We start from the raw sequence: 26,563 nt of genomic DNA, 5'->3' as shown, positions 1-26,563 counted from the left end.
ATTCTCACAGGTCCTCCTGTTACGGCCTTGAGTATATCTTATCTCTTTGGCAAGCTTGTGTTTTCATCTTTGGGTCAACTAAGGGGTTTGCAGTTCGAATTTCTAAACTAACCATTAAACATCAGAATGCTTTATGACCTCAGCCAGAGGTCTCGATCTATGCACAACCATACACATTTACCATATGTGCAAACAAACATATATTTTGACCATATATTTCCACAGTCCTCAGTGCAAAGACTTCTTCTCTTGAATAAACAATATCAGTTGTAGATTGCTTCTAGGAGTTTGAGCAGACTGCTGTTTACTGGGTCTAAGTTGGAATATGAACTTGTTTGGGTTAAAGATAATTGCTATAAATGTAAACATAAGACAGACCTTCAATCTACTGAAGCTGAAAGAAGAGGGCTCGTCCGGGAATTGAACCCGGGACCTCTCGCACCCGAAGCGAGAATCATACCCCTAGACCAACGAGCCACATACGACCTCTTGCTTTTCATGTTTCAGTCGGTGCAAGAACAACACAAAGCACATGTTCTTCTTAGTTTGACATTGGTAAAGATATGTACAAAGATTTCTGGTTAGGAATATATAGTGTTGAACAGGGACTTGAATCCTGGGCCCTCAGATTAAAAGTCTGAGTTCCTTCAAGATCCACCCACAGAGATCCTGAAAACATATAACTCAGATTCCCAACCAGAATAGTAGCAGAACTGAAGACACCACTTGGAGGAGTGTCTTCAAAAACCAATCCTTGAGTCCAATGTACCAACCAGCACACAGTAAGTGAAACAGGCATGTCCATGCTTCAACAATGAAAACACAGATTGGCCGTACGGGGATTGAGCTAACCGGCCCTATTGACTAACTTGACTGTTATTCTGGAATTCTGCCTATCATTCCGGAATACTGATGTCTATACTGGAATGCTACTGTTTATTCTGGATTTCTGCATTTCATTCCAAAATTTTGACTTTCATTATGGACTGCTTTTCATTCTGGAATGGTGTCTTTCATTCCACAAATCTGCTTTTCATTCTGTTATGCTGACTTTTGTCCTGGAATGTTGCCTTCCATTTTGGAACACACACTTCCATGACATCACAGGCCACTGTCAGGTTAGGGGTTTAATTCCAGAATTTTGTCTACCATTCCGGAATCCTGCCTATCATTCTGGAGTGGGTGGATGGATGTCTATTCCAGGATGCTCTCATTCTAGATTTCTGCCTTTCATTTGGGAATGCTTTCTTCCATTCTGGGATGCTTTTCATTCCAGTATGATGTCATGCTGACTTCTGTTCCACTATACAGAGTGTTATTCGGGAATTCTGCCTATCATTCCGGAATACTGATGTCTATTCTGGAATGCTGCCACTTATTCTGGATTACTGCCTTTCATTCCGGAAATTTGAATTTCATTCTGGAATGCTTTTCATTCCGAAATGCTGCCTTTCATTCTGCAAGTCTGCTTTTCGTCCAAGGCGCTGTGTTAAGGTTGCAGTCTCCGCTGGAGGACAATCCTGAGACAGAAACTGGTACACCCAAAGGATAAAACTCCCAGGGAGAAACACAGCAATATCATATATGCAGTCCAGTGCAGTGAGGAATGCTCTGATCTGTACATTGGAGAAACTAAACAACCACTCCACAGGAGAATGGCTCAGCACAGGAGAGCCACCTCCTCAGGACAAAACTCAGCTGTTCACCTCCACCTCAAAGACAAAGGACACTCCTTTGAGGACAACAATGTTCACATTTTAGACAGAGAGGAAGTCAAGGAAGCCATTTATGTTAAGCTGGAAAAACCTTCTCGAGGTGGTGGCCTCATCTTTTTACCACATACAAAGCAGTTATTTCATCCATTCCCAGGAAGTTTCACTCCAAGTCACATGCTAACAGCAAGAACAATGGGCTGTCTACCAGCAGTCTGTCGTGACCTTCCCTGGTCACCCCGGATTGTCAGATTCCGTCTCCTGTATTCAGAACATTGAGTGAAAGAAAATACCCTGGGTTTTGTAGTTTCGCCTTTTGCAAAAGGGAGAACACAGTGAACACAGGCCTTTCAGTCTGCTTCACTCCCGTCCATACGTGTTCTGCCCCTCCCTGTACACAGGCTAGTTTTATTGAAAGTTGAGGTACATTTGCATAACAGATAAACAGTTCTTCAAGACCCTCGTAGGTATTTCCATATTGGGACATGTTGCCCTTTTATCTCCACCTACTAATTATCATAATTGGTCTAACATATTTATGACTGTGAAAACACTCTGTCCCTTCTATGTTGGTTGATTTATCTTAGGTCCGTGGCTCCTAGTGCTTCGGCCTTCACCTCATCAAAGAGTTCCTCCCTAACTCTCTGTAAGAGTTATAGATGTGTTTTTCTCTAAGTGTAAGCTTATATAATCAAATACATACGTGGTCTGTATCATGTCATTGCGTAAATAACCTTGTATACTTCACAAGTCTCCTAGTCGTTAGCCAGTCATTAGACACACCTGGCACAGGCAGCCAGATCATCACAGGTAATTATGGAAACATTAAGTGCTATTGTTTGTGAGTTTTATCCAGACCACCCACTGAGGTCTGCAACCACAAAACCATGTTTCCCCACCAACAGATCAACAACTGATGAAGCTGCTTGGATGAGCAGCGAAACCTCTTCAGGAAAACTCTACAAGTCCAGACGCCTTGCTTCAATCTTCTCTACAAACATGCCAAAGCAAACAGTTTTTACCAACAATGTTACACACTGAGTTTTGAAGGTCTTAACCACTAGTCTTAAGTTGGAATGTTTACGACGTGTGAAAAATTGTAATTCACGCGTGTTATTACCCATAGACTCCCATGTTAAAATGTCCAACTTCACAGCAGAAATGAACATGTTTACAGCCTGGTACAAAAAAACATTCTGGTCTCAAATGATAGGTTCTCTTCTAGTGTCAATTGTAGGGGGGGTGAATTTTTTTTTACAACTCACTCGTTTTAATTCAAAGTCAGCTTTATTGTCAAATCTGCTATATGTGCTGGACATACAGAGAATCGAAATTGCGTTACTCTTCACTCCATATATAACATATAATTAAAAACTTGTGTAAGTGTAAAAAAATGTACCTACAATGAGGCACACACAAAATTCAAGGCACAAAATGAAGGCACAATGCAGTAAGAGTGCAAATGATGTATAGTGCAAGACAGTGCAGTTGGCATAATGTAAACAGTCCAGGAATGGTTTAAGTTATAGCAGCTTATATGAGACTGGATGACATGACTAGGGTGCAAGAGAATGCACAGGGTAAAGTGGCTGGTGCACAGAGTTCCTAACTTGGGGGGGGGGGGGGGGGTTCTTTTGTAGAGGGAAGGGGGAGAAAGTGGGGCAGGGAGAGTGTTCAGCTTCCTGACAGCCTGGTGGATGAAGCTGTCCCTCAGTCTGCTGGTCCTGGCAGTGTCCAAGCAGTGTCATACAATGACCAGCACTGGAGGCAATGTGGGTCAAGGACACACAACCCTGCTCTACCACTGAGCCACTGCTGATGTTGCCTTCCCTTCTGGACTGCTGACTTGCCAGAATACTGACTGTTACTCCTGAATTCTACGTATAATTCCGGAATTCTGTTGACTATTCTGGAATGCTGCTGCTTATTCCGGATTTCTGCCTTTCATTCTAGGACAAACAAATGACTGCTCTGTGGCTCTGTGGCGCTACCTGGCTCACGACAGTCTGTCCAATTCCAATCTCCTCGGCCTATCGCGTACGCCGCCGTCCAATGTAAGATTGGATTTCATCCAATCGCGCGGCGCGACGACGCTCGACAGCGCCAATGGCGGCGCGCATTTCCATTCTACATTGGATGACGTAGCGAGTCCATAGCAACCGTTTCCAGTCAGTCGGTCGTCTACGACGAAGGATTCGACGCGTCTAAAAAGTAAGTAAATACTGTAAACGTGCGGTTTACAATAGCGTCTTGTATCGTTATAACGTGATAAGACGCTGTCACGTTGTAAAACAGCGGCTCATCCCGTTATAGCACGACAGGACGCGATGAGCCGCTAGCTTGTTATAACGTGATAAGATCACGTTATAGTGACATAAAGAAAACATAATTCAGTTCAGCGCTTCCGTACATTATTTGAAAACCAGGAGCACGTGTTCTTTATATTACACGATCGCTGTGGACGCGTATGTATTCGCATATTAACTGTTTATTTAGTGCAGCGGCGTCACAGCGCGTTGTTCATTATTGCATGCTCAGCGTTTTTTATTGTTGTCAGTATCTTTAGATGAGCAATAAGCCTAAGAGCCACACGGCTATGGGAGAAGATGAATGGATGAGCAGGCTGCCAGCTCAGGTGTTTGCCCTGCTGGAGGCTGCAGGCCAGCTCCTAGGCAGCAGAGGTGGCATGACCTCTATGAGAAGGTAAAGTGTTAGCCTGTTACTTACTATGGACATTATTATATAGCATCATGCAGTTTAATGAGTGACAGTTGCTTCAATACACACAGATAACATCAAATGCTGTGTCTGTTACATCATGTAATGTTGCTTTACCAGCCTGCCACTCAGTGTCCTGCTCCTCTCTCTCCAGTTCACTAAATCTCCCTTTGGTGGGGTGCACTCTGCTGCATTAAAGCCCAGCTTGGTGGCTAGGAGGACCTCCAGTCCTCATCCTCTGTGAGGAGGAGGCTACCACCACCTCCATGCCACAGCCTGGTGTATCCTCAGCATCTGGGTATGTCAAAGCACATTTATTTGTAGTAACATTAGTTGCTATTAAGAAATATTATTGTGTGATTTGTGCTTTCTGGGTTCTTATATTTCTCATCTCTGTTTTTCCCCCAGGCTGTGGTTGATGCTGGTGTGCCAGGCATAGACAGAGTTGACAGCTTGGCAGAGTATCTGGTGGAGCTGAGGAAGCAGTCCTCTCTAGCCCTCACCAGTCAGCAGGTCAGATGTTTGTGTGTGCTTCTGCGCCTGTCATACATGTCCACGCTTATATTTTCTTTTCTCATGTGCCTGTGTTGTCATTCTGCTCTCCCTCAGGTCAGCACCATTGTTGCGTCGTGGCAGAACCTTCTGGACTACGACAAGCAAAGGGTGGTGTTTGCTGCCAGGCACCAGAGCAGGCTGAATACAGGCAGGTTTAGGTCGCCAAAGAAGAGGCAGGACTTTACACCCGGGGTGGAGAGTTTGAAGTGACAAGCGCTCACCACCACTGCACCACTGGCTCAGTGGCCAGATTGCTGTCGTCTAGTGGAAATGATCTTCATTAGGCTCTGTGCTATCCACCGTAGTCCCAAGAAAAGGGGGACAAGCACATTTTCCAGATGGGACCACATCTTGGAGGATTACCGTAAAATAAGGCAGCTTATTCTGTGTAATGGGGCTGTCATGCAGCAGACTAGTATGCAGCTGGTGGACATTAACCACACTACTCTGGTGCAGTGGCACAACAAGAGGGTGAAGAGGCAGGACTGATGCAGGTGCTGGACCTCCCCAGTCGTGGCAGCTGACCCTCTGCCCCATGCAAATGTGCCCCCAGCATCTGCCCCAGCCTGTCCTTCTCCTGCCCCTGTGACTACTGCTGCTCCTGCACGTACACTGCAGCGTGAAGTACTGCACAACACGTGTAAGAAGTGTGGACAGTACAGAACAGCAGACTGTCCCAAAAGAGCAGTGGCTGGACAACATAAAACAAAAAAAGTAATATGAGAGAGGCATAGATGACCCCTCGGACAAATACCCTCAGCACTGTGCCAGACCTATTTTTATAAATAATTGTTTTTGTTATAATTTATTACTCTGTAAAATGCTTGTGACAACTATAAATAAAGTTTGGTAAAGTGAGTAATGTATTGTTTTCTGTGTGTTTTGTGTTGAGATTAGAGTCTGTTAAGTGCTGTGTACATGAGAAGTCTTTGCTTAATGCTGTTGTGTGGGCGTGTAGAGGGCGATGATGGATCTCACCACACACCACAAATGCAGACATAAAAATATCAATATATCAGTAACGTAAGGTTAATAATCGGCAAAATCGGTGTTAAAGTGATGTCCAGTTACACATTTTTTTAAATCAGTCCAAATCTAATGCATTAATATTTGGCGTTTGTGGGACTCGAACCGGGAACCTTGGGGTCGAAGCATAAATTAATATAAAAATGAAAAACAGGTTTAAAATAATTTATGTCCAAATAAAAATCTCTTCCCTTCTCTCACGTTTTTTCTCATTTTTCTCCTCTTCTTCCTTCTTTTTCCTCATTTTTTCCTTCTTTTTCCTTCTTTTCCTCCCTCTTCCCCCTTCTTCCCCCCTTCTTTCCTTTCTTCCCCCCCCATGACAGACTATTGTTCCCCAGCTTTGGCGCAAGCTGGGGAACAATAGTCTGTCATGGGGGGGGAAGAAAGGAAAGAAGGGGGGAAGAAGGGGGAAGAGGGAGGAAAAGAAGGAAAAAGAAGGAAAAAATGAGGAAAAAGAAGGAAGAAGAGGAGAAAAATGAGAAAAAACGTGAGAGAAGGGAAGAGATGATTTTCATTTGGACATAAATGATTTTAAACCTGTTTTTCATTTTTATATTAATTTATGCTTCGACCCCAAGGTTCCCGGTTCGAGTCCCACAAACGCCAAATATTAATGCATTAGATTTGGACTGATTTAAAAAAATGTGTAACTGGACATCACTTTAACACCGATTTTGCCGATTATTAACCTTACGTTACTGATACATTGATATTTTTATGTCTGCATTTGTGGTGTGTGGTGAGATCCATCATCGCCCTCTACACGCCCACACAACAGCATTAAGCAAAGACTTCTCATGTACACAGCACTTAACAGACTCTAATCTCAACACAAAACACACAGAAAACAATACATTACTCACTTTACCAAACTTTATTTATAGATGTCACAAGCATTTTACAGAGTAATAAATTGTAACAAAAACAATTATTTATAAAAATAGGTATGGCACAGTGCTGAGGGTATTTGTCCGAGGGGTCATCTATGCCTCTCTCATATTACTTTTTTTGTTTTATGTTCTCCAGCCACTGCTCGTTTGGGACAGTCTCTACTTTCGGGCAGTAGACTGTCCCCTTGTACTGGCTGTGCCCCGTTTCTGCTGTTCTGTACTGTCCACACTTCTTACACGTGTTGTGCACTACTTTACGCTGCAGTGTACGTGCAGGAGCAGCAGTAGTCACAGGGGCAGGAGAAGGACAGGCTGGGGCAGATGCTGGGGGCACATTTGCATGGGGCAGAGGGTCAGCTGCCACGACTCGGGAGGTCCAGCACCTGCATCAGTACCATGCTGTCCTGCCTCTTCACCCTCTTGTTGTGCCACTGCACCAGAGTAGTGTGGTTAATGTCCACCAGCTGCATACTACTACTGTCTGCTGCATGACAGCCCCATTACACAGAATAAGCTGCCTTATTTTACGGTAATCCTCCAAGATGAGGTCCCATCTGGAAAATGTGCTTGTCCCCCTTTTCTTGGGACTACGGTGGATAGCACAGAGCCTAATGAAGATCATTTCCACTAGACGACAGCAATCTGGCCACTGAGCCAGTGGTGCAGTGGTGGTGAGCGCTTGTCGCTTCAAACTCTCCACCCCGGGTGTAAAGTCCTGCCTCTTCTTTGGCGACCTAAACCTGCATGTATTCAGCCTGCTCTGGTGCCTGGCAGCAAACACCACCCTTTGCTTGCCGTAGTCCAGAAGGTTCTGCCACGACACAACAATGGTGCTGACCTGAGAGAGAGCAGAATGACAACACAGGCACATGAGAAAAGAAAATATAAGCGTGGACATGTATGACAGGCGCAGAAGCACACACAAACATCTGACCTGCTGACTGGTGAGGGCTAGAGAGGACTGCTTCCTCAGCTCCACCAGATACTCTGCCAAGCTGTCAACTCTGTCTATGCCTGGCACACCAGCATCAACCACAGCCTGGGGGGAAACAGAGATGAGAAATATAAGAACCCAGAAAGCACAAATCACACAAAATAGCAACTAATGTTATAAATAAATGTGCTTTGACATACCCAGATGCTGAGGATACACCAGGCTGTGGCATGGAGGTGGTGGTAGCCTCCTCCTCACAGAGGATGAGGACTGGTGGTCCTCCTAGCCACCAAGCTGGGCTTTAATGCAGCAGAGTGCACCCCACCAAAGGGAGATTTAGTGAACTGGAGAGAGAGGAGCAGGACACTGAGTGGCAGGCTGGTAAAGCAACATTACATGATGTAACAGACACAGCATTTGATGTTATCTGTGTGTATTGAAGCAACTGTCACTCATTAAACTGCATGATGCTATATAATAATGTCCATAGTAAGTAACAGGCTAACACTTTACCTTCTCATAGAGGTCATGCCACCTCTGCTGCCTAGGAGCTGGCCTGCAGCCTCCAGCAGGGCAAACACCTGAGCTGGCAGCCTGCTCATCCACTCATCTTCTCCCATAGCCGTGTGGCTCTTAGGCTTATTGCTCATCTAAAGATACTGACAACAATAAAAAACGCTGAGCATGCAATAATGAACAACGCGCTGTGACGCCGCTGCACTAAATAAACAGTTAATATGCGAATACATACGCGTCCACAGCGATCGTGTAATATAAAGAACACATGCTCCTGGTTTTCAAATAATGTACGGAAGCGCTGAACTGAATTATGTTTTCTTTATGTCACTATAACGTGATCTTATCACGTTATAACAAGCTAGCGGCTCATCGCGTCCTGTCGTGCTATAACGGGATGAGCCGCTGTTTTACAACGTGACAGCGTCTTATCACGTTATAACGATACAAGACGCTATTGTAAACCACATTTTTGCAGTATTTACTTACTTTTTAGACGCGTCGAATCCTTCGTCGTAGACGACCGACTGACTGGAAACGGTTGCTATGGACTCGCTACGTCATCCAATGTAGAATGGAAATGCACGCTGCCATTGGCGCTGTCGAGCGTCGTCGCCCCGCGCGATTGGATGAAATCCAATCTTACATTGGACGGCGGCGTACGCGATAGGCCGAGGAGATTGGAATTGGACAGACTGTCGTGAGCCAGGTAGGACTGCTAATCCATTGTGCTCTGCACGCGTGGGTTCGAATCCCATCCTTGTCATTTCATATTTTAAGGTCCTGACACAGGATCATCACTTGATGGTGTCATAAACATTCCAACTTAAGACAGTAATACTGGTGTCCTATCTACACAGATCAGTCTATGGAGAAGTCCACAGTCTGTGCATTGGTCCAGCTGTAGGTATTAATGGAAAACCCACATTCAGTAGGTCAGGAAATGAGAATATGTGAAAAGGTTCAATATTGAAGACACCACTCTAACCAGATAATGAACTCAAAACACCTGCAAAGGCCTTTAAATGGTCTCAGTCTAGTTCTGTAGGCTGCACAACCACGGGAAAAACTGCTGACTTGACAGTTGCCCAAAAGACGACCATTGACACCTTGCACAAGGAGGGCAAGACACAAAGAGGCTGGCTGTTCACAGAGCTCTCTCCAAGCACATTAACAGAGAGGGAAGGGGTGTACAAGTAAGAGGGAGTACAAAGTGTTCTGCCCAAACAGGGACTTGAACCCTGGACCCTCAGATTAAAAGTCTGATGTTTGCAATACTTCACTAGTACACTTGTAGAGTAGTGAATCCTGATTGACTTGCGATTAACCCTTTATCCCATTCTCCAGCTGGCATTTTAGGGAGGGTGTAGCTGGATGGATGAGGATGGATGGATAATGTAGTGGACTCCCACCCAGCAGATCAAGTCCCAGAGGTTACAGCATCATTTATTAGCTGAGTTTCCCTCAGGGAAGCTGCTGTTTACAAGCTGTTTACAGAGAGAAACAAGAAAACAACAGTCAGCATCATCTTCCATAAAAACACATGACAATAACATGTGAGACAGAGAGTTTATGATCAGTGCTCCCCCTGCTGGTTAGGACATATGATGACATTTTAAATGTACCAGTCAAAAGTCACTCAGTGGTTTGTCTTTGTTTTTATGACTTTCTACATTGTAGGTTCATCCTGAAGACATCAGAGCTATGAAGGAACACATGTGGAATGATGCAGTGAACAAACAACAAACAACAAAGTGTTAAACCAAGCAGAATATGTTTGATGTTTGACATTCTTCCAAGCAGCCAGCTTTTGCTTTGATGACAGCTTTGCACACTCTTTGCATTCTCTCAATCTGAACTGAACCACCAATGCTGTGCAATGCTGACATCTAGTGGTGAAATCACAGGCTGCAGCCTCCTCATTCCAAAATCAATCCCTCCTCCACATAAAGTCAGAAGTTCTAAATGTGAGTCATTAAATGAGAGGTTCCAGCAGAAACGTCCAAACATCTGAAGAGAAGCTGAGAAGCCTGAGATACAGGGGCTGCAAGCTGTGCTTCAACTGTTCCTGTTTAGACAATAAAAACAGATCATCAATGTCTTTTAATGTGTACAGTGGGTGCAGGAAGTATTCAGACCCCCTTAAATGTTTCACTTTGTTATATTGCAGCCATTTGCTAAAATCATTGAAGTTCATTTTCATCATTAATGTCCACACAGCTCCCCATACTGACAGAAACACACAGAGTTGTTGACATGTTTGCAGATGTATCAAAGACAAAGTGAAATATGACATGGTCCTAAGTATCAGAGCCTTTGCTGTGACTCTCATATATTGAACTCAGGTGCGTCCATTTCTTCTGATCGTCCTTCAGATGGTTCTACACCTTCATCTGAGTCCAGCTTTCTTTGATGATACTGATTGGACTTGATGAGGACAGACACACACCTGTCTGTATAAGACCTTACAGCCCACAGTGCAGGTCACATACTGGGTGATGACGTCCTCCTGCAGGTGTTACTGTGGAACAACTGCTCTGGATTGGGATGAGTCTGAATAGAACTTTGTTAGCTTTGGAAAGCTGTGTGGTAGTTAGAGAGGAACTGAAAAGTGTCAACAACATATACGCTGTGTTGTCAGTCCCCACTGCTGGCTCTGTCTCGGTGAGCTTCCACTCAACTGCAACCACATAGCTGCTGCTTTCAAAAAAACAAGCTTCAAGGAAAGATTTGACATTTCTGAGCAGTTGTTGTAGTGAAGAACCATCATAGAAAACATGTCTGATCTCTCTCCAGACATTATCACGCTGTCTTCAGGTGCTGTGGAAATGAATGTTGTGATGAGCATCCAAAAGGAAAAGGTGGGATTTCTAACAATCCCCAGTTTGCCAGATTAAAGGTTAAGAGCATCAAGGTCCTATCAGTGAGTGCTGCTAACAGTGATTAATACAACAACTACTGTTAAAAATAAACACATGCTGTTTGCATGCATCACGTTCTTACTCTGCAGTAAATGCTGTGTGTCTTTGATGTGTGGAATATAAGAGCTTTTGTAGAAGCTAGTTTGTGTATCTGCATCTCTCAGTCAATAGTGTACATTTACATTCTAGAAATGAAGGCTTGCTGGGTGACAATTGTTGTATTTATAATGAGTTCAGAATGTTTGAAGATGTGTGGCTCGTGACAGATACAGGAAGTGACTGTTCAGTGTGTTTTTCTTCTAACCCAAGTTTCAATACTTGTGTAATTGTACAAGTGTAAATGGTGTAAAGTGTAAAAACAGTCTACAGGCTCTTACGGGAAACAAGAACATCAGGGAAATTCTCTAGAAGTTTTATGCAACTATGCAGTGGTAACAGAAGTGTCAAAAACTGCAGTTTCCCCTGTGGCCTCTGGGTCTTACTCCAAAAATAATTTAATTTCCATAGATCTGAAAGAATAAGCCATTCAAATGGAGACATCATTATAACATATCCCTGGGATAGGTGTGTGCTTGCTGTTATGTATGTGTGTGATTGACAGCTGTGCTCAGCTCCACTGTTACTGTTACTGTGCCTGCATATAACTGTCAGAGTTGAACGGCAAACACTGATTTTGCTCATGCTTGTACTGCATGTGTTGATGTGAGAAATAGAGTGACATGGACAAGGGAGGTGTGCAGGTCAATACAGTCAGTCTGTAGATATTGTCCTCACCTCTTTGGCACACTTAGCACAGTCTAAGAGATGATGTAGTCTTACTACAGAAAACCTGGCTCAACAGTAAGAATAAAAACCGGCCTCTGTTTATATGAAGTTTGTATCGAGCACTCCTGTGTCTGCATGTGGCCCAAAGTTTTCCTGTAAAATGTTTGTCATCCAACAGAAACTGGCTGGTGCAGACAGCAACTCCACCAAGTGTCCCTGTTCAGTACCAGGTACCATTGCTCACTAATTCCTCTGTGCTGTGTTATGCTCATGAAAGTAGCCCCTTTGACCCCAGTATGAGGTCTGTAGTTAGCATACGAACGTGCGAGTACAGACTCAACTGATGGATGAATGCAGAGCTCAGGGAGCACGTCACATGAAGAGCTGAGTGCACTGAAGTGGAAGGCTCCTCATGTGCACACAACTGTCAATAAAACACTTTCACTGGCACCAATGCAAGAATGACTGGACACATTTAAAGTTGTTTTCTTTTTAAAAATGACCACAAACACATTTTTACATTGGCTGCTATGATCTGTTGTTTTAGGTGGGCCTGGTTCTCTGTTTTATTTTCAAACTTCTTGTCTTCTGATCTTTGGTTTCTCTCCTTTCTTGTGTCACACTCCAGGGTTTCTGGTGGCCCTGCATGATTCTATCTTTTGTGTGTTAACCATCCGAGTTATACTTTCTGTTTCATTTTGGTGGTGGTCTTTGCTGCCGTCTCGGGGGTTGTTTCCTGTCTTTTTCTTCTTCTTCTTGATTAGCTGCCCGCTCTCATTGGTTCCACCTGTGTCTTATTATCTTTAGCTGCTGTATTTAGTCTGGCTGCCCCCCCCTCTGTGTCTTTGACATGTGGTCTGCTAACCTCTGGGTTCCCCGTCTGACCTGTCCATGTCTTGTTTGGTTTGTATAGGTTTAGTCTTTTGGTGTCTTTCGTTTGCATGTGTTCATTCAGTTTACTCTGGTGGTTTCTTATGTTTTTGGATTTTGTAATTTTAGAAGCAGCTAGAAAAGTTTCTATTTTCCTAAGGAACCAATACCTTGTTGTATGTGTTAATACATAGTGATATAGACCAAGGAATAGGCTATTATTGGGTACACTGTGCAAAACAAATTATTTTTGCATTTTTAGTGTATAAATGTTACTCAAGATAACTAAAATGAAACTTCAAACCTGTTGGTCTATCTAACCAGTACATATTGAGATTTTTAACATCTCAACAACATGAGCCAGTAATGAGTTTCCATTGAGATGAGATAGTGACCAGTCGGCCCTTTTTTCCATGATCCTCTCCAGCCTGACCAACTTGCAATAATGCTGCTGCTGCTGCTGCTGCTGTGTCTGTGAGTGTCTGTGAGTGTCTGTGAGGTAAAAGCAGTTAGAATCTGAAAAAGGTAAAGTTCATGTACAGATAAAAGGAAATAACTCAGAATCACATTTGTGTGTCAGTATTTGTGTGTGTGTGTAGGAAGGCTGTGTGTGAGAGTTGAGCAGCAACCTTGCCAAAAGCAGGTTAAAGATTTTTGATTTGATCTGACTCACCGACCTACACACACACACACACACACAGCTTCTCCCTAGTCATTGTTGTGTGTGGGCACTTTACCCACACTGCCTCCAGTGGCGCTCCTTGCTGGTCATTGTATGACGCTGCTTGGCAGTAGCCTTAAGCAATTTACCTCTGGGATTATTAAAGTATCTAAAATAATGGTGGCAAAGTGATGGAAATGGCCCTTTAGACACAAATAACACAATAATATGTAAATAAATAGACAGGAAGCAAGAGACGGAAACACAACAAAGAATAGTAAATGACAAAACAAAATGGACTCCACAGCAGACTGACTCAGGACTAATGATAGTGATCTCAGCACATTTGATGTGTGTGTTTATCTGGTTTTAGGGGTCAGTGTGTGTTCATCCACATGCGGTCGCCTGTGTGTGTTGATGTAAATGTGTGTGTCCTGTCAGCCATGATCATGCTGAGACAGAATAATGCTGGAAAAAGCTCCCAGCTGTTAGACCTGAAGGTAAAGCTGCATGCTGTTGTGGTTTCTCTGAGTGTAGGATCACCACAAGACTTCTGCTGTTTTGTGTTGTGTGTGTTGATCACGATCAGTGATCAATTCAGAAGTTAAAAGAAAAAGGTGTGGTGGCCAAGTGGTAAGGCGTTGGTCTCGTAAACCAAAGATCATGGGTACGATCCCCATTCATGCCTTCAAAGATCTGTAGGAGGTTCCTTTTAAAGACAGACAAAACTCAACACCCATTGAGAGTAAAAACTATGGACAGAGCTTCCGTGACGTCACCCGTTCGTTTCTGAAGAGCGATTCTGAGGCTCGGTGGGAGCCGCCATGTTGGAAGCATCACGTCCGCCAAAACTCCAAATATGTACAAAGAGGGGGAGCGCGAGCAGAGTTTGGGGGGTGGGCGATCATGGAAGCGGGAAACTTATGCGTCAGCCGTCTGCCACTCAAGCGGCAACGTCTATAATTATGCATAATTGCCATTTTAACATGGGGGTCAATGGGAAATGACTCGCTTTTGGAGCCAGCCCCCAGTGGTTGCGGCATGAATTACAAGTTTTGACACTTCCGCATGGGCTTCAAGTTTGAACCCCGAAGGTTGCCGCCTGACAACACCACACAAAACAAAGATGTGTTAAACTGTGTGATCGTTGGCTGGAAGCACTGCTTCATGAACCTGTGTTTACTGTTCATTAAGCTTAGAGAAGTTTCAGGAGTATGTTTGAGGAGTAAACTGATTCAAGTCCTCACAACAAGTGTATTTCACTGCACAAACACACACTCAGCTGATGTGTCCCAGGAAATGTCTTTTTGTCTGACGTATTAGAAGATTCTAGATTCTAGATTCAACAACTAGACAATTATCCCCTGCTGAGACCCCCACAGGGTTTCTGTGGCTGTGTCTCCCTCATTCTTCATCCTATGTGGATGAAACCTTACAGTCATGCTGAACATTTGACTCTGCACAGATTGATGACATGCTGAAATGCTACAGACACTGCGCCACCTACTGGCCAGGACCTGTCTTTTGTTTAGGGGCCTTAAACAATTTCCCTCTGGGATTACTAAAGTACCTAAAATTAAAAAAAAATTGGCCATGCGTCTTTTTCGCATGGCCAATTTAAGATGACGTAGCGGCAAGACACAGTGTTGCTGACGCTGTGTCTCTAGTTTGTGTTAAAAGTGGGGACTTAGTGGGGATTTAGTCGTTTTATTGTTTTGTGCGCCATGAGACGGCTTTTGAATGTGGAGCAGGCTCTTCTTGGAACTGGAAGGCGCAGAGGGAGACACGTGGACAGCGTCTGAGTTTGATGACGTCATGATCCGTCATGATCCGATGACACCCTGGAAGTGTCAGGCCTGTGATGTGCCCCTCTGTGTTGTGGTGGACAGGAACTGCTTTTTGAAGTGGCACAAATAATTTGTGTGACACCTGTACTGCATATAATACTTACCAAAAAACGCCTGAGGCATTTACTGCATTCAAGGATAAATAGTTGTAAATAATTTTGTTTTTTGCTACATTTGTACATATCTTTTTTATTTATTTATTTATTTATTTATTTTATTTTTTTATAATTTTATTTTATTGCAGGACAAACAGGTAGTACATAGCTAGACGTACATCAAATATCAAAACAGACACATAACATGATGAACATGAGCGACACAGAACAGTACAAAACAGACAGAACAAAAGATAATAATTGTAGATGACCGTAAGTGGTGAATGCTGAATTCTGTGTGTATGTTCTGGAAAGAAAACCAAAACAGTTTCCCAAACCTTGCTATACGTGCATGTAAATATCTGGCCATACCTGCTTCCTCTATACCTGTTGAGAGGATTTAGTGTTGCTGGCAAGATGTTCAGACCAGATGCCGCCGCAATGATAAATCCTTTGAGGAACTGTTGACCATCAAATGCAACAATGTTACCCTGTGAAGTAAATGATAACTGCATTTACCTCAAGTTTGTGTTATTTGATTACTATAAAAATACTATACTATAAAAATATTGCTAATTATTCAACAAGAAGTTAATGTATGCATAATGATAGTGTCTGTATTGGATTTATAGTGTTTCAGATGTAATTATTCTCATTTGGAAGAAAAAGACGTTTAAAGAATCACATTCTCACTGATGTGTGGTAAAAATTAATTTCTCTGAGTTGAATTCTGAAATTCAGAACGCTGATAGAGATGCAATTTCATTTTCAATTGCAGAACTTGCAGGATGATCGGACACAGAGGGTAATGGAGAAGAGTCAGTGGGACCAAAGGAAGAAATGTAGAGACTAGATGAGTGTCAGCATGTACCAGAAGATGCATGATGCCATGCTGTTGGAGTATGCAGACACAGAGAGGACCACTAAGAAGGTAGGAATCACTTAATGTTGATTAGATCAAAACTAAGAATTATTGTAGCAAATGTAAATGTCAATCATACTCACTCTGTGTATGTATGTGTAGTCCTTCTGAGTACACAAGGAGAAACTTAAACAACAACAGAAGCTGAAAGGAGTCGATGTTTGAAAACCTTCCCAGCAAGGAATGTTTTCATTTTATTTACATTTCTATTGCAGATTATTATGATTCTAGATTGTACAGATACATTAACCTGCTTAGATTACATATAAAATGCATGTTGACCTCGTGCTGTGTATCTAAAGTCTCCCCGTCCACCTGCAGATCTTCCTATGAAACAACAGCATGTCAGCATCCAGGTAAAGTTTTCTAACAGGATGATTTGACTGTAGTTTTACTCAAGTGCACTGTTATTGTCATACATATGTACATATCATAATATTAAGTCATAGTGGTTGTAACTCATAAATATTACCGTATTTTCCGGACTATAAGTCGCACTTTTTTTCATCCTTTGGCTGGGTATGCGACTTATACTCAGGTGCGTCTTATCTATTAAAAAATATACAACTAGTTAGCCTGTGTCCTGACGTCCCATTACAAATATCATGGCAGCTGTTCTGTCCCTCTCCTGACGGTTCTCTTCCACCTCCAGCTTGTCCACACTTTCCGCGCTTTCCAAGCACATGTGACACTCGTGGTAGATAGGTCGCTAATTCCACACAGCTATAGCGCACAGTAGTCTTTTACTCATTTACAGGATGTTAATAGGAATTTCTGTGCAGTGAAGCTCATCATTTCTCTGCATGAGAACATGTTGAAATGCGTGTCTCACTCAATGCCCTGCAGCCACACCACTTAAGTTAAGAGGAATTCAAGAGGCAACATTACACTAAAAAAGTAGTGATTTATTTACACTGGCGCAACTAATAGTCAGGAAAATACTGTATTTTTTTTTTTTGAAAGAACAAACCCGAACAAACTTATTATACTTTAACGTTATGATTCAATGTTGAGCTAATGCCACAGCCACAAAAAGACATTTCTCCCAGCTGCTAGACAGCAAGCCTTATCTAGACATGGAGGACAGTCTCCTCATGGAGGACAGTCTCCTCATGGAGGACAGTCTCCTCATGGAGGACAGTCTCCTCATGGAGGACAGTCTCCTCATGGAGGACAGTCTCCTCATGGAGGACAGTGATATGCAAAGTGTTCAATCTTTGTTGACACAGTTAGAAGAAATCTTTGTTCATATCTTTACCAATGTCAAACTAAGAAGAACATGTGCTTTGTGTTGTTCTTCCACCGACTGAAACATGAAAAACAAGAGGTCATACATGGCTCTAGGGGTATGATTCTCGCTTTGGGTGCAAGAGGTCCCGGGTTCAAATCCTGGACGAGCCCTGGTGTTTAACTTTATTACATTGGAGACCAACTCCTTGTTGTTGACTCTTTTCAGTTCCTCTCTAACTACCACACAGCTTTACAAAACTAACAAAGTTCTATTCAGACTCATCCCAATCAGTTGTTTGATCAGAGCAGTTGTTCCACAGTAACACCTGCAGGAGGACGTCATCACCCAGTATGTGACCTGCACTGTGAGCTGTAAGGTCTTATACAGACAGGTGTGTGTCTTTCCTCATCAAGTCCAATCAGTATCATCAAAGACAGCTGGACTCAGATGAAGGTGTAGAACCATCTGAAGGACGATCAGAAGAAATGGACGCACAACAACTCTGTGTGTTTCTGTCAGTATGGGGAGCTGTGTGGACATTAATGAGGAAAACTGAACTTCAATGATTTTAGCAAATGGCTGCAATATAACAAAGTGAAACATTTAAGGGGGTCTGTACTTTCTGTACCCACTGTACATATTAGAAATATAGATTATTAAATTATGCGAGCAAGGGCTGAGCTGACAAACCTGTAGCATTGTAGTACACCAATTACTGACTCTGCGGGGGTGGGAGAAAACCCACAGTGCCGTCATAAGACGGTATTAATGGCCTGGTATGGAAAATGACATAACGGTTGTGTCTCAATTCAGGGTCTGCATCCTTCAGAGGATCTATGCGGTCTCGGAAGCCACGTCCTCCTGAGGATCCTCAACCATCGATAAATGCCCCAATAAAAAAATGCCCTAATAAAGGCGCTGATGGTCACTGCTATCGCAACTCTTTTCCTCCATTATATTGCAGGCAGTTTGTGACCATCAGGGCCGCTTCATTGAAACGCACGTGGGCTGTGCCGGGGTCGGTGCACGACTCCAGGGTACTCTGGCACAGCCCACTGTACAGGCGTGGCATCTACCCTCCTCCAGGGCACTTCATCTTTGCAGACGGTGGGTACCCATATCTCCAGCATCCACTCCCCCTCATCACTCCTTACAAGCGGCCTGTACAAGGTGTGGCAGCCATCATTCCAGGGCACGCTCCATCATAGAGCATGCCTTTGGAATGATGAAGACGAGGTGGCGATCCATCTTCCTCCAAGAGCTGGAGGTGCACCACACCCTTGTGCCTCAGGTATGTCACTACACAAGAGAAATATTGCTTATTGTTTAATGGTGAATAACTCCCAAAAAACTGAAAAAAAGAAGAGAGAAACTTTAGCAGAGAAGAACAGATTGAAAAGGACGGTGTGGCCTGATACGCAAGCCGGATCTGGATTTGTCCTGTTTCAGATAGCGTGAAAAAAAGAAGAGAGAAACTTTAGCAGAGAAGAACAGAATTAGCAGGACAAGAAAGAAGAGAGAGGGAGTTGGGATGGGAGAAACAAGAGAAACAGGCCAGTCTTCTTCTTCAGGTAGTGATCTGTAAACAGATAAAGAAAATCATTATTGTGTTTGAAACATAGAACCTAAAAGCTACAAAGTTTGTACTATTACAATGTGAAGCTTCAGCACACTGAGCTGCTCAGGTGAGTATCTTACTTTAGCATGTTGTGTATTTAAATATTTATCATTATGGAAGTTGTTACATGAATCGACTGTATTTTCCTTTGTGAAACTTGTTACAACATGTTGGCTCTGAAACATAGTTCTATCAGTTAAATGTCAAATATACCTTATGTTTTTCACATTATAACCTCATATATATTTGCCTTGAGTTTGTGCACCCATTTACACTGTTTACAGATACTGAGAAGAATAAATTAAAGACAGTAGAACAACCACTTTGTTGTGGCAATTTTCACAGCTAAATGTAAGAGCTACTTTCAAATGACTCCTCACACACACACACACACAAATAGAGCCCTGGTCAAATCTTCTGCATTCATTTTGCCACAGAGGAATTAATGTAAATGTATCCCTCATACAACACAATGAAATAACTTTATGCATTTTAACATGTAAGGGAGCACCCATAGTAACATTTTAGTGTGATGACAATTAAGCCAAATTTCCATTTACTCAGCAATCAAGTGCACAGCACAGCTTCTTCTGTTCTAGGTGAATATAAACAAAATGTTAATCACAGCTCTTTCTCCCTATAAAACTGTTTGTGTGTTTTCAAAGTGTAGCTTAATGTGCAAATGTCAAAAATAGACATATAAATCAGCCTTTACACAATGACTTACAAGTAACCACTAAAGCTCTAACACAGTGAAGGATTACAGCACGGAGCCTTAAATAATATGAACTTCAATCCAATGACAATACAACAGCAAATAATATTTTATAACCCAACAAAGGCTGTGACTTACTCTGACACTACTTCGTCCAGGAAAGCAGCTGTATTCAAATACAACAGTGAATACAGAGACTGACCGAGAACAGGACAAGCAAATATAAAAGTTACAAAATATATATATTTTCTTGGAAATGGCTTTGTGTGTGTCTGTCAGCATGAAGCCTGCATTTCAGTCATTTTAACCCACTGTCTGACAACAAACACTGATGGAGAATCAGGAACAGTAGTATCATGGACTTGGATGTTTGCGATACAGTTTATATGAGCAGTGAGCACGAGGGCCTGAAAGAAGCAGGGGCTGGCGACACAGAGAGGGAGAGACCGGACTTATAACTACTAAAACTTTGCTGGCTGCTTAACCTCATGAATGTGGCCACATTAACTCAGATAAGATACGCTTACATATCTTTGCTTGACAATGGTAGTAGTAAGTTAATGAAGTTAACAAGATACCAGCTATAGTCTGTTGAAACTAATGCTAACGCTAATGCTAGTGGCACAGATACAGGCATACTAATTCCCTTTGCAGCTGTAATTCCTATAACTGTAAATCATCTCAACTTATCATGACAATATTAAAAGACTGAAACTCAATGTCTGTTTATAAAGTAAAGGTTTATATTGATCATCCTTCAGGGACTCTTCCCAAACAGCTGGCTCCAGAGGCAAAACGGTTTGGTGTTGAGTTTTAAGAGTGACACCGTCAGAACCCAAACCATTTTTCCTTCTAACTGGTGGCATAATTATCTCAGCGAGATGGAAGGTGCAGACTGTTGGAGTTATTCTTTAATGATTATACATTTATTCTTATAAAAGTGTTCCTTATTTTCTGTAGACGTGTCGTATCATGCATTATCTTCTGTAGCCAGCTTGCATGTAAATAGCTGGTAGACAAGTCACGGCGGGGGCAGTGGAGCAACTTTACCAAGAAACGAGAAGGAAGCACACCACGGTTTCGAGAAGGGTGTCAGTGAAGATATGAAAAGAGTGGTTTCGATACTGAACAAGATGTTTCCCTTTTCCCCTTAGTAACAATGTTGTAAAAATAGGGCACTCCTACATTCAATAAAAGGCAGGCGAGCCAGAGACCGTTTCAGAGTGGCGTGGGAGATTGTAACTGAGCAGTCTCTGGTCACTCTCCTTGCAAGTAAAAAGATATCTAACTCTCTGTGTCTCTTTTGTACAGGTTGTGTAATACAAATGTTTGGGGTTTGAACCTAACATTTAATTGGTCCTTCGAGCCGGATTCCAAGATACCTGACAATTCCAGCGCGTGAGGGAGACACCAGGAAAAGTCAGTGGCCACTGCATAAAGACCCTTTCCGGGACTGGTCTCTCCCTTACGGGTTGGGGTCCGATGGTTGACGGAAAGTCCAGGAGACACAGACGAGTGTGAGTATAGATTTCCTTAAAAAGGGGGAATGTGTGAAAGACGCGCGCAGTAAAAGATAAGAAGTACAAGAGGATGGTGAAATCCTCTGTGTGTTGACAAGAGGATAGTGAGATCCTCTGTGTGTTGAAGAAGTGACAAGAGGATGGTGAAATCCTCTGTGTGTTGACAAGAGGATAGTGAGATCCTCTGTGTGTTGAAAAAGTGAATAAAACCCTGACAATTCTAGACTCTATCAGGTCAAGTAAAAAAGTCCGCAGGAGGGTAGACTCCCCTAGTTTAAAACGACTAGTTAAATTCTACGTAGGTCAGCGGAACCTGTTTGGCAACTGTGTTAAAATTAAAAGTAAAAAGTGAAGTGCACGTTCGAACAAAAAGGTGTGAAAGTGAATGTGTGAATGGAAACATAATTACCACTAGGTAATTATATTTCATATAAAACAACAAGACTCAAATGGTGAGCCTTTGTGGATGCATGTAGGCAAGAAAACTCCACCTGAAAAGGTTGAAGTGAGTTTTACCACAAAAGGTTATTGATTGCCATCTTGTTGAAAGAAATCCAGTGATAGAATACAGCAGGTATTAAGACCCACTGGATCCAACATCTAGATCAAAATGGGGAAGGGGCAAAGCAAAACCCGACAAAAGTTAATTGATGAGTTAACTTGTAAAGATTGGAAAATAGTTCAAAAGGCAGATGAGGCCGCGATAGAACCGTTAGGTCGTTGGATAAAAAAGTATAGTTTTAATGGTAAACTATCAACTACTGATGTAAAAGACCTACAACTCAAAATTAGGATCAAATGTAAAGATGATAAAAATAAATTGAAAAAAGAAGGTTATGAACACACGCAGGTCTGGATCAAAATAGCAGGACAGCGTGAGGAGGGTGAGAAGAAGGCGAGACGGGAGAGGGATGAGAAAAAGAAAAAAGGGGCAGCAGGCAGTGACAGTGTAGGAGAGAAACAGACATTGATGTTTCACAGGAAGGAGGATGATGAATTTAGTGGGCCATATGCAGAGGCTAGACAGCTGTTGCAACAACAGGCTGAGGTCTCCGCTCCAGACACACACATAGCAGCGGGGCCACCAGGGGGGCCACCCAAATACACACCTCTTGCAAATGCAATTTCACAGCCCAGCTACGCACCTCCTGTATTTGAAACTCCACACACAATGCTGACCCGTTCAAAAGGCCGTGTAGGAGACTGGTCAAAAGGCTTAACAACCGGAATACAAAAAATGTTTTCTCCGAAACCAAAAATACCTGATTTCTCACAAGAGAGAGAAGACACAGATGTTTTCCCTCTAATAGAATTACCTAATCCACACGCAGGCCAGGAGGGTGAGAGAGAGGTAATTAGAGTATTCAGAACTTGGACTCAAAGTGATGTTAAAAAAGCAGTTGAGGGGATTCCGCACCCTAAGGAGGATGTTGAGGAATGCATCACACAAATGGAAAATCTGCGACAATCATATCATTTAAATGGAGTAGAAGTTCAGCAAATTTGGATGACCTTAACAGGTCCTGACTGGTTTTATGTAAAAGGAAATTATTCCCCTACTGATGCACAAAACCAGATTCATCCTCCTGAGAGTGGGGAATTAAATGGAAATGTGAATCCGCTTTTAGACCGAATCAGAAACAGATATAGAAGGAGAGCAAATTACACTGAAATTGGAAGGTGTAAACAAAAGCCAGAGGAGCCGTTTGAGGAGTACAGAGTAAGGATGGAGAAAATTTTTAGAGCGCACAGTGGTCTAGGGATGGATGACGCTGATGATGGAGCTTATAAACAACAGCTAAAAAACGCTTTACACTCAGGCTCACTACCAGAGATTAGTGGGTGGGTAAGTCGTCATTATATAGGCATGAGCGGGGGAACACTCGCAGAGTATGTAAATCATGCCCTGCATGCGGAGAAAGTCATTAGCAGCAAAAAAGGAAAAAAGGAGTTGGTCTTCTATCAGGAAGAAGAAGAGCCAGCTGTGTTTTATCAACAAGCCAGAGGTCGAGGTCGCGGACGCGGTAGGGCCAGAGGCAGAGGAGGTTTTAGGTCACGCTCAACTGATAACCCCAGAGCGTGCTGGTCATGCGGAAAGGAAGGCCACATAGCGAGAGATTGCAGAAGCAATCCCTCCCCCCACAGTCACGGGACAGCATGACTAGAACATACACAGTTAGAAGGAGAACCTGAGGGAGAGGTTGATGAAGGAGAGGAAGTGTTAAATCTAGAGGATTTGTTTTTTGAGGAAAAAATAAGGCCAGAGATCACTATAATGGTACAAGGCACTCCAGTTAAATTTCTTTGTGACACTGGAGCGTGCAGGACCACAATTAGAGAAAAGCTACCGCACCTTTCATTGGGCCCTAATTATTCTACTGTACGATCAGCACAAGGTGCTATTAAAATGGTTCAAGAAACAGAACCTATATGGCTTAGAGACCCGAAAGGAAAATCATGTCAGCTATCAGTTTTGTGGCTGCCAGAATGTCCAGTAAACTTGCTTGGAAGAGATGCCTTAGTTTCTCTAGGCCTAGCCATTGTACCAACACCTGAAGGATTAAAAATGATCAGACAGAAACCAGATGAAGTATATGTAGTGCAAGGGACAGGGAAACCTAATTACTACTATACACTTGACGTTCCTAACGGGCCACCCATTTCTATGGGAGATTCTCTTATGAATGAAGGGAAAGGAGCGGTGAGGCAGGTTCAGGATCAAATGTCACCAAATGATTTGCATATCACCATGTGGTACACTGACCACGTTGATCCTAAGTATAAAGAACGTTTGGATAAAGTCACACCTGCTAAAGTGACAGTGACATACTTGTATTCTGATGGTATAGCAAATGCTGCAGCTGCAGTCACTGTACCAGATCAAGTTAAAACTTTGTACAGACAACACTGGAACCACATGCACATCTCGCTATGTAAACACACACATGCTAGATGGAGAGATCTCGGACAGCTAGTGAATAGAGGAGAGAAAGCTTGTGATTGGACAGCAACAGGTGTAAACACCTGGTATAGTGATTCAACTGAACTGACCAGAAAAGCATTATTCTGGACTGTGACTGTCCAAGCAGGAGTACATTTGGCTGAAACTGAAAAGTGATACATTTTCTTCACTGATGAGCAGGAGAATTTATTGAAACAAGTTCCCTCTGAACTATGGTCACAAGGACCCACGGATGTAGGACTAGTGAAACGAGCACAACCGGTAATAATCAGGCCCAAAACAGAACATCGTCCTAGAATAAAACAGTATCCTTTAAAGCCTGATGCAATGGAAGGAATAGAACCGGTAATTGAGGATTTAAAGAAAGCAGGTGTATTGATAGAATGCGCAGACTCCCCAGTGAACACGCCTATTTTTCCAGTGAAAAAGGCGCCTCCATCTACAGGGTGGAGGATGGTTCAGGATTTGATAGCAGTGAATAATGCAGTAATTCAGAGGTCTCCATGCGTAGCAGACCCACATACACTATTAAATTCACTGAATCCAAAAGCTAAATATTTTACTGTGATAGACATAAGCAATGCATTCTTTTCGGTACCAGTGCATAAAGATAGCCAATTCTGGTTTGCATTTACTTTCAAAGGAAAAAGATACACATACACCAGGTTGCCTCAAGGTTATTGTGAAAGTCCAACTATTTATTCACAAGTAATTGCTTCTAGTCTTTCCACTTTTGAACCTCCAAGTAAGAGTCAATTGCTTACTTATGTAGATGACATTCTTGTGGCGTCAGAAACAGAGGCAGGCTGTAAAACGGACACGATTGCATTGTTAAAACATTTGGCACAAGAGGGCCATAAAGTAAACAAAAGCAAACTACAGTTCTGTCAGGAAAAAGTAAAATATTTAGGACACCAGTTATGTACAGGGGGGAGAACAATACTGGAGGAGAGAAAAGCTGCAATTCTACAAGCACCCAAGCCACTAACAAAAAAGCAGATGATGTCATTTTTAGGTTTGACTAATTATTGCCGAAGTTGGGTGCCGAATTATGCAGAACTAACTGCACCATTACAGTCTTTGATGTATAAGGAAGAATTGAAAATGTCTGACAGCCTTAAGTGGACAATTGAAGCTGAAAATGCTCTGTGCAATTTAAAACAGGCCATGGTAAGCAGCTGCACATTGGCCTTACCAGACTACCAAAAGGAGTTTGTGCAAATGGTAGATTGTAAAGGATATTTCATGACCTCAGTTTTGACACAAATGCATGGAAATAAACTCAGGCCAATTGCCTACTACTCGACAAAGTTGGATGCTGTAGCATGTGCATTGCCTCATTGCGTGAGAGCAGTGATCGCTGCGTCATTAGCTGTAATTTCAAGTGCACTTTTTCATCCGTTACTTTTAAAAGTCCCTCATGCTGTGTCTGCCTTATTATTGCAAACCAAAATGACTTTTCTCTCCCCGGCCAGACATTTATCCTGCATGTCCATTTTACTCTCACAGCCACATCTAAAAATAGAACGTTGCACAGTGCTTAACCCGGCTACACTCGTGCCCACGGAAGGGGAGGGGGAGCCTCATGACTGTGAATCTCTATCAGAACAGACAGCTAAGAGCAGAGCAGACTTAAAGGACATTCCTTTACAGCAGGGACACACACTGTTTGTTGACGGTTCTTCTAAAAAGGATGATAAAGGAAAAACAAAGACAGGCTATGCTGTCGTAACACAAGATAAGGTTTTGAGAGCAGAGGCACTCCCTCAACATTTTTCTGCACAAGCAGCAGAATTAGTAGCTCTCACTGAAGCTTGTAAATTAATGAAAGACAAAATAGCAACAATTTACACTGACAGCCAATACGCATATGCAACAACTCATACATTTGCGCAACATTGGAAAAATAGAGGCATGATAACATCTACGGGAAAACCAGTAACGCATGCAAAACTTCTTTCAGAACTGCTACAGGCTATAAATTTGCCGAAACAATTAGCCATATGCAAATGTGCAGCACACACAAACGGGACTGACCCTGTTTCTAGAGGAAATGCATTTGCAGACAAAACAGCAAAAGAAGCC

At 42.7% G+C, this 26,563-nt stretch overlaps 2 non-coding genes across 2 annotated transcripts; one reads left to right on the top strand and one right to left on the bottom strand.

The window, feature by feature from the left end:
* Positions 1-405: 405 nt before the first annotated feature.
* On the bottom strand, positions 406-477 carry trnap-cgg (transfer RNA proline (anticodon CGG)). Its single transcript has one exon. It is a non-coding gene; the product is annotated as a tRNA-Pro (tRNA).
* A 13,707-nt stretch (positions 478-14,184) lies between these two features.
* On the top strand, positions 14,185-14,256 carry trnat-cgu (transfer RNA threonine (anticodon CGU)). The gene has a single exon. It is a non-coding gene; the product is annotated as a tRNA-Thr (tRNA).
* The last annotated feature ends 12,307 nt before the right edge of the window (positions 14,257-26,563 follow it).

This window comes from Parambassis ranga, unplaced genomic scaffold, assembly GCF_900634625.1.
Source record: "Parambassis ranga unplaced genomic scaffold, fParRan2.1 scaffold_33_arrow_ctg1, whole genome shotgun sequence".
Classification (NCBI taxonomy): Eukaryota; Metazoa; Chordata; class Actinopteri; family Ambassidae; genus Parambassis; species Parambassis ranga.
The sequence above is the reverse complement of the archived record's forward strand: the minus strand, read 5'-3'. Positions and strand labels throughout refer to the sequence as shown.